General features: G+C 42.3%; 1 long non-coding RNA gene across 1 annotated transcript; it reads right to left on the bottom strand.

The window, feature by feature from the left end:
• Positions 1-1,892: 1,892 nt before the first annotated feature.
• Positions 1,893-3,386, bottom strand: LOC142657163 (uncharacterized). The gene is made up of 3 exons (XR_012849826.1): positions 3,301-3,386; positions 2,146-2,311; positions 1,893-2,058 (listed from the first exon to the last, which is right to left on the bottom strand). It is a non-coding gene; the product is annotated as an uncharacterized LOC142657163 (long non-coding RNA).
• Between the last annotated feature and the right edge of the window lie 8,658 nt (positions 3,387-12,044).

Below are 12,044 nucleotides of genomic sequence, written 5' to 3'. Positions count from 1 at the left end.
ACCTCGGGTAGTCGCATTAGGCAGATCCGGGACCTGTGTATGAGCTTCTCCTTCTTGTCTGGCCAGCAGGTTCCCCAGCCATGCGGTCCCCTCAGAAGCCACCCACTGTTCTACCTGGCGCAGCAGTTTACCAGGCATGCTGGAGAAGAGAAAAGAGAAGGGCCCAAGAACTTCCCACCACAGCAGAAGTGTGTACCTCTAGCTAGAGCAGAAGGTAAGAGGGTGTTCTGCCCTTGAACCTGTCCTTATATAAACTTAACACCATGTAGTCAATCCCGTTCCTGGGCATTTTAAAATTTTTTAACATCCTCCCATTCACATCTCCTTACAGTCTTTGGCACTCTTCCTAAGCTGTTCCGTGCCTACAATGTCTTATAATAACATTTATGTTTCAATTCTTCGTACTTTTGGAAATCTCTATTTTGTCAATGAATTGAAACATTTTTGCTTAGACAGGGGCGAGGCGAGGGATAGGTGTAGTAGTTGAATTCCTAGGCCACCATTGAAGGTGGGCAAAATGTCAAAATATAATTAAAACCCTCAGAAAACTGAGGGATTGAGCCAGAATATGTGCTGCAGGAACTAGCAAACCCTACTACAGATACGTTTCAGGGTGCGCAGCCCGTCCTGCATTGAGAGTTGCACATGTATGGAGGGGATTGGGGTAGAGGGATATATGGAATATGATTCTAAATAAGAATGCTAGGAATTGGTGGGCGACAGGGAGGCAATTAAATAAATGATTGTCCATCCAACGTAGATCATACAGTTCTTTAGGGATCAAGGGTGGGGAGGGGCACATTTCTAAAGCTTCTGCCTTGGGCGCCACGAGATCTTGTCCTGCCCCTTCACTCAAGTGCTGAAAACCCGCTGTGACCTAGTCCTGCTCGCACTGGTGTCGTTTGTTACAATATATAAATGTCAGCCATATTCCAGAACAGATGAGAAATATGTGCGGCTGCTGTGTTAAGGTTGCAGAAGATTGCCAAGAGTCTGATACATTGTAATAGCAAACCCAACACCTTTGTGATCAGAACATTCAGGGGCGAACAAAGACACTATAGGGCCCCTGTGCAAGAAAAGATTGTGGGCCCCTTGTTATGTCACAGCTAGTTTGTTGAGCATAAGGTGCTTGTCATACTGCTTTTTTATAGTAAGTCCTTAAGAGAGTTGTCCCACGAAAACCATCCTGTGGATAGGTGATAAAGGTGTGATCGCTGCAGGTCTGACCGCTGGGCCCCCCATGAGAACGAGGGCCTATTGCCCCCAATTGAACGTACTACCACTCGATTAATTCTCTACGGGACTGACAGAAATAGATGAGTTTAGCAATCGGTTATCTCGATCAATTCCATAGAAAATGAATGGAGTAGTAGAGCGAACGCGTGTCCACCACTCCATTCAAATAGGAAATAAGTGACCCTCATTCTCGTTATAGGTGGGGGGTCCCAGTGGTCGGACCTGCTGCAATCACACGTTTATCATTGATCCTGTGGATAGATGATAAATGGTTTTCGAGGGACAACTCAATAGACCTAACAGATGCCAAAAGAGTATCCGTTTGGCATCTGCCAGGCAGGTATATTTTGTATATATTTATTTTACTCTATAGGAATGCATATTCTGCTGAACTTTACTATACAGTGGGTCACCTCAAAAGAAAGTATACCGTGCAGTATAAAAATTTTTTTTGCATGGGATCCTCTGGATCACGTATGCCACTGTAGGATCTACAGTGGCATACGTCGAGGCTTTATGTATGGTGCATACACTAGGACGTTTCTCCAGGGTGTACCCCAAACAGAGCCCCTAAAAGTGATGAGAACAGAACCTTATTCTGCTAATAAAACTTTATTATAGATTCCCTATTTAATCAAATTCACGTCATATTTGCGAAGGTTTACAAAAGTTATGCTTATTTCTTTATTGTACAATATAATACTAATTAAAAACAAAACCTTCCTGGCAATGCATGCTGGGATTTCAGACCACCATAGCTGGACAGGCACAGAATAGAACTCTTGGAATATCTGGTTTTATTTGAGAAATGCTTGCTGGCTGTTAAAGAAACAAACATGATCCAAATTGACACATGATGTGCGTGTTTTGTGCAACTTTCAACTGGTGGAGTTTGGTTACACTCACCTCTTAGTGACCTTGCGCCAGTCATTTCACGTTTCACTACAAACAGTAAGTTTGTCAGTTTCCCTCCATTTTTTAGAAATGAAGCAAACAGAGGATGATTTCTCCTAGCAGTAGTTTGAAGCACTCCAGGGCAGTACGTTTTCTTATTGTTTCATTTGGCAGATACCTAGAAACACTCAGAATAAATGCATGTTGATGTGCTGAAGATCATCATGGTCAGCAGGGAAAGTTCCGCTGGGATTTTATTTGTCCTCCTTTGGAACGACACATAAAGAATCTTCCCTGCCAGGAAACTAGTGAAAGCTTGAAGGGAAAATATCTTTTGTCATCTTACATCATTTGTGTATTTATAGCAGACTGGAAAGGTACATTTAAATAATACTTCTTCATAGGCACCCCATAAAAGAGTGCTACAGATGTGTTTTGTTTTTTTTAGGAAGGATTGACATGTAATATTCACAATAAACTGGCTGAAAATAAAAGAAAAACCTGATTAACTGTGTGTGCGTAAAAGGATAAAATTATAATATGGATAGAAGGGGTAATAAGCATCAGTCTGATAAGGGTCAAAATAACTAACTGATAACCCTTCCCCCACTTTACCTACCCTCACATTGCACTGGGGAAAATAAGATGTGCTGAGGAGCGTCAGCCATCTTTTTGTAAACTATGCGGTCATGATTCAATATTGTAAATTGCAAGTACTTTATCGTAGAAGGTGGCTATGCTGGTCCTCACAAGAGCCCGGAGAGCGAGTGGTTGAGTTTTAGGTAACTGTCTAAACTTATTTGGGCACCGCATGGTCAGCTTGCAAAGAGTAACTCCCTAATGAAAAATCACAATTGGAAACATTGCTTTACACCAGAGGTTTTATTTAACCAATTGGAGCTTCGAAAGAAGCGGCTACTATAAATTCACACCCTAATCCCTCTTTAGGGGCAGACCATAGAAGTCAAGGAAAACTGTAGCGCTCGCTCAATGGGCAAAAAAGATGTTTAGCTTTTATTCATGGAATCATGTGACGTGCTAGATACATATATAGGCGTACAGCGCCACCTCATCAATTACATAAGCAAATATACAGGGGTCAACATTTTCAATAATATAAGAACAAATATGGAGTAAAGTATAGTCAAATATCGATGTGATACTCACAATAGCATATACACACATATAGTGACATCTAGGGAATGGAAATCCGGATCAAAATGCAATAACAACCATAGCGACCATGACAGATATTCTCTGCATACTGTTTTTCCCACGACGCATGCTCAAGATTATTACTGTACAGATGTCAAACTCAGAGGCGTTCTCACTTCCTAACAACCTAGAGGGAGCGTCAGTATCTCCGCCCATAGAGGCACGTCACAGAAGCGTCTAGTATACAAGATAAAGTTTTGTAGAACATTAGAAAGACAGAAAATTAATGTTCTCTGGCTCTTCATATAAATCCAGCAGCGGTACGTGCCCATATACACTAGCGATCATCGGGGTAAAAATGAATACTGCAATATTCGCAAAAGTATTTAACCTTAGAGAACACATGTACGCCAATAGAACTAATGCTTAGCCATTTCAGCTATTAATATCTTTTCAAGAAAAAGTACATAATTACAACAATTGTTATATATATATCTATCTATCTATATATATATATATAGATATAAATATATATATATATATATATATATATATATATATATATATATATATATATATATAAAAGGAGTGGCATCTAATCATACAAGTAAAATGAGTGCTGTACTAGTGGCAATGGTCCTCTAACCCCCTCATGTGCAAATACATACATAAACTGTACACATCCATATGTGGTCAGGCGTCCATACTTAGTCATCCCTATATTAGACCAAACATAGTACAAGGTCAATACCACCGTTGGCACAAAGTCCCTAAACATGAGACCAACTGCTTTATAGGAGGTCCAACCATACCATTAATGTAGTTTGTACTTTACCACACGCACGTCACAATATCGGTGGGGATGTAAAATTTATATGAAGAGCCAGAGAACGTTACTTTTCTGTCTTTCTAATGTCCTACAAAATGTTACCTGGGATACAATGACGTTCCTCTATGGGAGGAGATGCTACAACTGGGATGCTAGGCAGTGAGAACGCCTCTGAGTTTGACATATGTGCAGTAATGATTTCGAGCATGCGGCGGTCCATGGGGATAACAGAACGCCAGGAATACTTGTCATGATCACTACGGTTGTTACTGCATTTCCATCCCTTAGATGTCATTATATGTGTGCATATGCTATTGTGAGTATCACATCGACATTTGACTATATTTTAATGTTTACTATAAAATGTTGACACATGCATATGTAATTGATACGGCGGGGCTGTACCCCTATATGTGATGCTCCTTTTTTTGTCTGCTTTCAAATAAAACAATGTTGGGTTAAAACGTTGCATGATTCAGTAAAAAAATAAACAACTAGATATTGTTTTTTGCACATTGGACGAGTGCTGTCGTTTTCCTTTACTTCCATGACCGTTTAAGTGATTCCAGGGCTAGAAACTGACACCGCCGTCACTGTTTTTAATTAAGAATATGGCGAACTTTTAACTACTCACTGGAGTGCTTCCGACTTTTATACTTTCCTTTAGGAGCAGAGGCGTAACTAAAGGTTCATGAACCTTCGATGCAAAAAGGTAGGGTAACCCACATGCAAAAATCTCCTACACTACCTACAACAAATCCAAAATATTTCTCCATTTTACATTTTTATTCTATAGCCATCATATAGCCAACATATCCACCATAAGCAGCATCTGTGTGTCACAAGATTGAATATAATACGCCTCATATTAACGACACAGAGTATTTCACATTGAAATTAATTGGAAACTGTTTGCAGGCGTAGTTCATAGTGTAATACAAGCATTTTATGCTCCAAAATATTCATGAAAATAAGCCGTGTGAACATGTCCTTACATTTGCTTGCAGATTTTTGTGTGTGGGGACTCACACTGGAAGTAACTTGCTGCATAAATTACAGAGAGTGGAGATATACATATAAATATGGTGGTGTTGGAAGCAACCAGTGACTGATGTAAAGTAAGACTGGGCCAGTAGTGGGAGAAACACCCTTGCTTACAAGTTTGAGCATGGTCATGGTCTAGAGATATTATCTTAAGCAGACAGGTTGTACAGGCACATCAGTCTCAACTCAGTGATGGCGGGGTAGAGGATCTCACAAGACTTGGCACATAATATGAGGACATATAGAAGGCTATGCTAAAGATGAGTGGAGGAAGACTGTGCAGGGTTGGGCCTTAACAAGAACCACATCTGAGATAATGAAAGGCCTGCAACTGCAAGGGATCGTCAGGATGAGCTAGACAGAGTATTGTGGCCTCCACTATTCCACTAACAATGTATTTACTATCTGTGTATGTGAGTCAGAGCCTGAGAAGGTGGGAAAGTGGGGCTTAGCCTGGACATGTCGGTGACCACACGCTGGCACAGAGGCATGGAAGTGACCTGTAAATTGCAATTAATATAAAGTCATTCTGCATGAATCTATACATAATTGGAGAATACCCTGAACCTCACCGATGTGACAGTACACGTATGTTGGTGCTGGGTGCAAGGAAGTTATGATTCAAGAGCTGTCAAAAAAAAAAAGTAAGAGAAAGCAAATCTGTAAGGGTGTGTACAAATCACAGATGAATGAGATCTGTACTGGGTGCTCTTCGTGTATCCCCTTGTGCTATTTTCTCCACTCGTCCGTCTGAAAGAGCAACTGTGAAAATCACAACCGCCATTTCTACATCTCTGGATCTATTATTTAGTCACAGGGTCACTCGGCTTTTATAGAAACTATTTATGGTCACTCTTACCTGTTCTGAATTCAACACAGTGCCTGGCCTATGGCAAGTGGAAAGAATGAAGGTCAATCATTATTTTTTTTATAAGAGTAGATTCTAAAAGTTTTAGTAGTAACAGTATTTTAAGGAAAACTCCATGTGACGTTATCATAGCAATAAATGGAGAGCGCTATCAATGAAAAAATTGTATTAAACCAAATGTTGACCACTTATAACATTAAGTGTTATTTATGAATTCTAAGGCTGTAGATACAGTTGCCATATTTTGCCCCATTGTGTAAATACCGCCACGGCTGCTGGACACTTTTGACATATTAATCTTAACATCAGTTTCTTTCACTTGAGATAGCTGCTTATGAGCACAGCGCCATATTCCAGAGGCCTGTGATTAAATCATGTATATTATGTTCATTGGATCTGGAAGTCCGCTAGGGTATTTAAGTCAGAGCTGTTATTCATAGGAAGAAAACAAAAGCTCAACCTCTCACCTGAGTGGTACCGACAGCCTTAGGATTCTGATGTAAAGTGTCATCTACATTCTGTCCATGCAAACTCATTTCCTATCATCATCTTTTTGCATGCACAACTGCTGCCTGTTGTGTTCAGGCTCCCAGAAAAGGTGATTACCGGCCTCCTTGGGGGTTTGCCAATCATACCCCATAGCAAGAAGCATAGATCCTTACCAGCCAGTGTCATTTACTGCTTTAACAAACATTCCGTGGTACAGACACATCCTTTTTTTATCAGCTCCTGGGCGTGCAGAGATTTCATATATTACTTGTCTTGTCCGTACAGACATAAAGATGTGCAAGATTGTCAGGGTGGGGACCGGAGACAGCTCCATTTATTGTGACTGAGCATATTGAAAAACAATTACACATGACAGGGCAAGAATCAATCAGCCTTGGACAGACAGGTAAGGAAACAGCGTGAATGAAGTCTCAAATATTAAGGTTCTAATCTGAAGTAGTATTATTGAATGTTGCTTATTATTATTGCGAATATCCGGGAATTGGTTCCTTAAATTTGTTTTGTTTTTTTATGGCTATGTAAATCGTATATAGATCTGTTGTCACAAACAGAACTAATGTCAATCCTTCCTTTTTTTATGCTGAGAAGGGAGACATTATATTTTCCTACTATTGGACCCTGCTATTTATTCATGATTTTTTTCCCCAGAAATATCCAGTATATGTCCGAAGGTGAATGTGTATATGAATGGGTATATGTCCGAAGGTCTAGGAACAACTCTGTGTGGGGGCCCAAGAACAATGTGCTTTATAACAGTGTGTATACACCGAAGTACAAGCACCATACAGTGTCCAAAGAGTTCCATACAATGCCATGCTGTGCTATATAGTGCCATAATACTACTATAAATGACAAAACTAAAGTACTATATAAGGCCCAAAAAATACTGCCACATAGTGTCCAAATTCTTCAGCAGAAGCCACAGCATAGTCATCATTGTAGATTTCCAACATAGTCTCTGGTGCATTTAAAGTGCTCTGCTAGGAAATATTGTAGAAGGAATAAAAACGTGTTACTCCCTTTTACCTTTGCGTTTCTTCATATGAATACTTGTTTTAAGGTGGCCTACTTGTCCTTACTGAAATTCAGCCCTGATTGAGAACTTTCCCATAACAAATCTGTTAACTTCATACTCGCATATGGAATTCTAGTAGAGTCTCACCATAGGTATTAGAGGCATAGGGTTAAGTGACAGTCCTTATTTCTATATGGTGCTATCATTTACACCTATCTATCTTATCTTTAGAAATGAATGAATGACTGATTGTAATCTGTTAAAGTCACTGTTTATTCCCACAGGAATAGCTAGAGCTTCTGGCCCCTTTTTTTCTACATAGAAATAAACATTCCTGTTCAGACGTCTGACTATACATGGTTATAAGAAGATTTCTACTGTCTGCTGTCATAACATTTAAACTGTATTGTAACTTTTAGTCGCTGCTCAGGTGTAGGGGTTGTCAAATGCGAGAACTCTGCCACAATGAATGGGCATGTCATTATCTGAGCTATCTATCTATCTATCTATCTATCTATCTATCTATCTATCTATCTATCTATCTATCTATCTATCTAAACCAGATCGACTAAAGCACCTTTTACACAAGCCAATTATCGGGCAAAAAGCGTTCACATCACACTCGTTCCCGATCATTGTCCTGTGTAAACAGGGCAACAAACAGTCGACGAAAGAGCAAATGCTCACTCATTGGCTGATCGTTTTGTTTATGCTGCCTGAAATATTATTGTTGTCGGCAGCTGTGAACGGAGCAAACAAGCACCGATCAACGAATCGTCTCATTGATCGGTGCCCATGTCGAGCCATGTAATAAGACCCTATAATAGGACAAGTCATTCATCAAGTCATGTATTGGCAGCATTAGCTCTTACCATGAATGGACACAAAGATTGTCCTTCTGACATTTCAGATCCAAGAATAAACTTTCTACAATCCGTTATTCAACCTTAAAAATATATATTTTTGCCCATATCTTATATTGATGGATTTAAACCCTAACTCACCATGCTGCCCTGGGCCCCAGTGAAAAATCTGTAATAGGCCCCAGCACCTACCATGTGCCGTTTAGAATACTGTCTAAGTCTTCTTATGTGGCAGAGCGGCCATTGGTCCCTCTCAAGCACCTGGTCCGGGTGCGACTGCTTATTCAGATCGGAATTCAGTTTTTTCCTATTTAACACCCACACTATTACCATCTACAATGCACTTTATTACATATTAGCTTAGCAGATACCAACTGTGCACTAAGTACTCCTGAGCACTTCACAATTTTACATCCTTCCATATATCCATGTCCGTTAGTAAAAACGGATTGTCTGATTAATGTATCTGTTGTTCAGATTGTAAACTTTTATAGTATTAGCCTTAACTCCCATTTTCTCAAATGTTTTATTAACCTATTATGAACATGTTAAACTTTCTAAATACAAGACGACACTCGTGAAATAGCCAATTATAATGTTATTACACCTAAAATATGTTTTTACCATGCTCAGGCTGCTTGGGTATTGTCTTCTATGAGAGATATCAATATTTGAAGTCCATGAAAAATGACACAGCTGTATATTTGCTGCCTTTGTTATTTTAGAAGGTGTAGGCGAATGTGAAATTTTAAAATGAGGGTGTGTTTGGCCCTGAAGCAGAAAATGCAAATGCTCCAAAAGGAATTCATGATCAGCCTGTGAATACAAATCAGCACAGAAGGCAAGAAGTAACCCACAGGGCTTCTAGGCTCCCGTGGAGTGAAAATGTATAGGATCTGCCTCTCAGTACATGCACAAGAGACATCCGCTAAATTAATGTACTCAAGTGCCATAGAACCTATTGTTAGGTAGCATTAAAAGCTCTATCTTGGAGGAAGTCGAGTTATTCTCAAACACTTTATGGAAGGAGAATTGTAGCTGTTTACAACTTTTCTCCCAATTACTTCACATTAAGCACATTTTACAGAAAGAACCAAGTTTACATAAATATTAATGCCGGGAAAGCCAAAATACATATTATAGGGAGGTCCTCTACATATCTGAAGTATCAATAAACCTGCTCCATACCTCGATACACACACACACACACACACACACACACACGCGCGCGTGTGTGTGTGTGTGTGTGTGTGTGTGTGTGTGTGTGTATAAATAAATAAAGCAATTATAGCAAGCCTATTTCTCTATGTCCCACAACTCCAAACAATTATTTAACAGTTTTAACTCCCTACTCCATCCCCCAGCCACATATTTCAAACACAAGAGCAACAGCATTAGAAACAGTTTCAAACTACAGTCTCAACATTCACGGTTCCCTCTAAGGCCTCGTGCACATCTGTGTTGGATGCTCCATTAGGGGCCTCCGTTGCAGATCCAGCCAAAAATACCGGAAACAATAGCGCAACATGCTGTTGTAAAGGATCTGCCAGGCACTACGTCTGTGGAGACTCCCAGGGTTAATCAGTCGACACCTGAGGCCAGACCTCTTAGACTGACACCGGCTCCCACCAATCAGGGTGGCAGGCTCAGGAGTGGGAGAGCCTATCGCGGCCTGGTCAGTCAGAGTTAGCTCCGCCCCCTGTCCATTTATACCTGCAGTTTTCTCTTCCTCATTGCTTGTTATTCTTTTGGATTCCTGGCCCCACTGCTGCTTGCTCCAGCCTGCTTCTGCCGTGCTTCTGCCGTGCTTCTGCCTTGCTGCAGTTCTCCTTGACTTGACTTGCTTTGCTTTGCTTTGCCCCTGGCTTGCTTCTGTCTCCGTGCCCGCTCGGGTTACTCACTTCGTCCTGGTCCTGACTGTTCGTTCGCCGCTCCGTTTCCTCGTGGCGTTCCGTGGCTACTGCCCCTTCCCTTGCGTGTTCCCTGTTTGTTTTCCTGTGCACTTAGACAGCGTAGGGACCGCCGCCCAGTTGTACCTCGTCGCCTAGGGCGGGTCGTTGCAAGTAGGCAGGGACAGGGCGGTGGGTAGATTAGGGCTCACTTTCCCTTCACCTCCTTCCTGCCATCACAGAATAACAAGCCCTTACCTAGTCTACCATTTCTCCTACGCTGTCGCTATCATGGACCCCCTTGAGACCCTGACCCAGCAGATGCAGGGCCTCTCCCTACAGGTCCAGGCCCTGGCCCAAAGGGTTGGGCGCACCACCTCACCTCTAGAACCCGACCTCAAGTTACCTGACCGGTTTTCAGGGGACCGTAAGACGTTTCTCTCCTTCCGGGAGAGTTGCAGACTATATTTCCGCCTTAAGCCCCACTCCTCAGGTTCCGAGAACCAGCGGGTGGGTATCATCATATCCCGACTCCAGGAAGGGCCCCAAGAGTGGGCCTTCTCCTTGGCTCCTGACGCCCCTGAACTTTCCTCTGTTGATCGTTTTTTCTCTGCCCTCGGACTCATTTACGACGAGACTGACAGGACTGCTTTAGCCGAGAGTCAGTTGGTGACCTTACGTCAGGGTAGGAGACCGGTTGAGGAATACTGTTCTGATTTTAGGAAGTGGTGCGTAGCCTCTCAGTGGAACGATCCGGCCCTAAGGTGCCAGTTTAGGTTAGGATTATCTGACGCCCTGAAGGATCTGCTGGTTAGCTACCCCTCGTCTGACTCTCTTGACCAGGTTATGGCCCTAGCAGTACGACTTGACCGACGTCTCAGGGAACGTCAGCTAGAACGCTTCAGTGTGCTCCCCTCTGACTTTTCTGCGATCCCCCCCGAGGTCCCGCCTCCTCGCCCCTCCACGGAGGACTCGGAGGTACCTATGCAACTCGGGGCCTCCATGTCCCCTCGACAACGTAGGGAGTTTCGCAGAATGAACGGTCTCTGCTTCTACTGTGGGGACGACAAGCATCTACTGAACACCTGTCCCAGGCGCAAGAATAAGAAGCCGGAAAACTTCCGCGCCTAAGTGATCATCGGGGAGGTCACTTGGGCGCACAGGTATTTCCCGTTAATGTGAAACGCAATAAAATTTTGCTTCCCTTTCAGGTCTCGTTTGCTGGCCGGTCTGCCACGGGCAGTGCTTTCGTGGATTCTGGCTCATCTGCTAATATCATGTCTGTGGAATTTGCTATGTCTCTAAAGATGCCTTGTATTGATTTACCTTATCCTATCCCTGTAGTAGGAATCGACTCTACTCCCCTTGCTAATGGTTATTTTACTCAGCATACTCCTGTTTTTGAACTCCTGGTTGGCTCCATGCATTTGGAGCAGTGCTCTGTACTGGTAATGCAGGGATTATCGTCTGATCTGGTTTTAGGCCTTCCCTGGTTGCAGTTGCATAATCCCACGTTTGATTGGAATACTGGGGATCTCACCAAATGGGGTAATGAATGTCTTATGTCATGTCTTTCTGTTAACTCTATTTCTCCCCGGGAGGAGGTAAACACGCTTCCTGAGTTCGTTCAGGACTTCGCCGATGTGTTTTCTAAGGAGGCCTCCGAGGTGTTGCCCCCCCATAGAGATTACGATTGCGCTATCGATTTGGTGCCTGGTGCCAAGCTTCCTAAAGGTAG

This window comes from Rhinoderma darwinii, chromosome 7 (genome assembly GCF_050947455.1).
Source record: "Rhinoderma darwinii isolate aRhiDar2 chromosome 7, aRhiDar2.hap1, whole genome shotgun sequence".
Taxonomy (NCBI): domain Eukaryota; kingdom Metazoa; phylum Chordata; class Amphibia; order Anura; family Rhinodermatidae; genus Rhinoderma; species Rhinoderma darwinii.
This window is presented reverse-complemented; position numbering and strand designations above follow the sequence as displayed.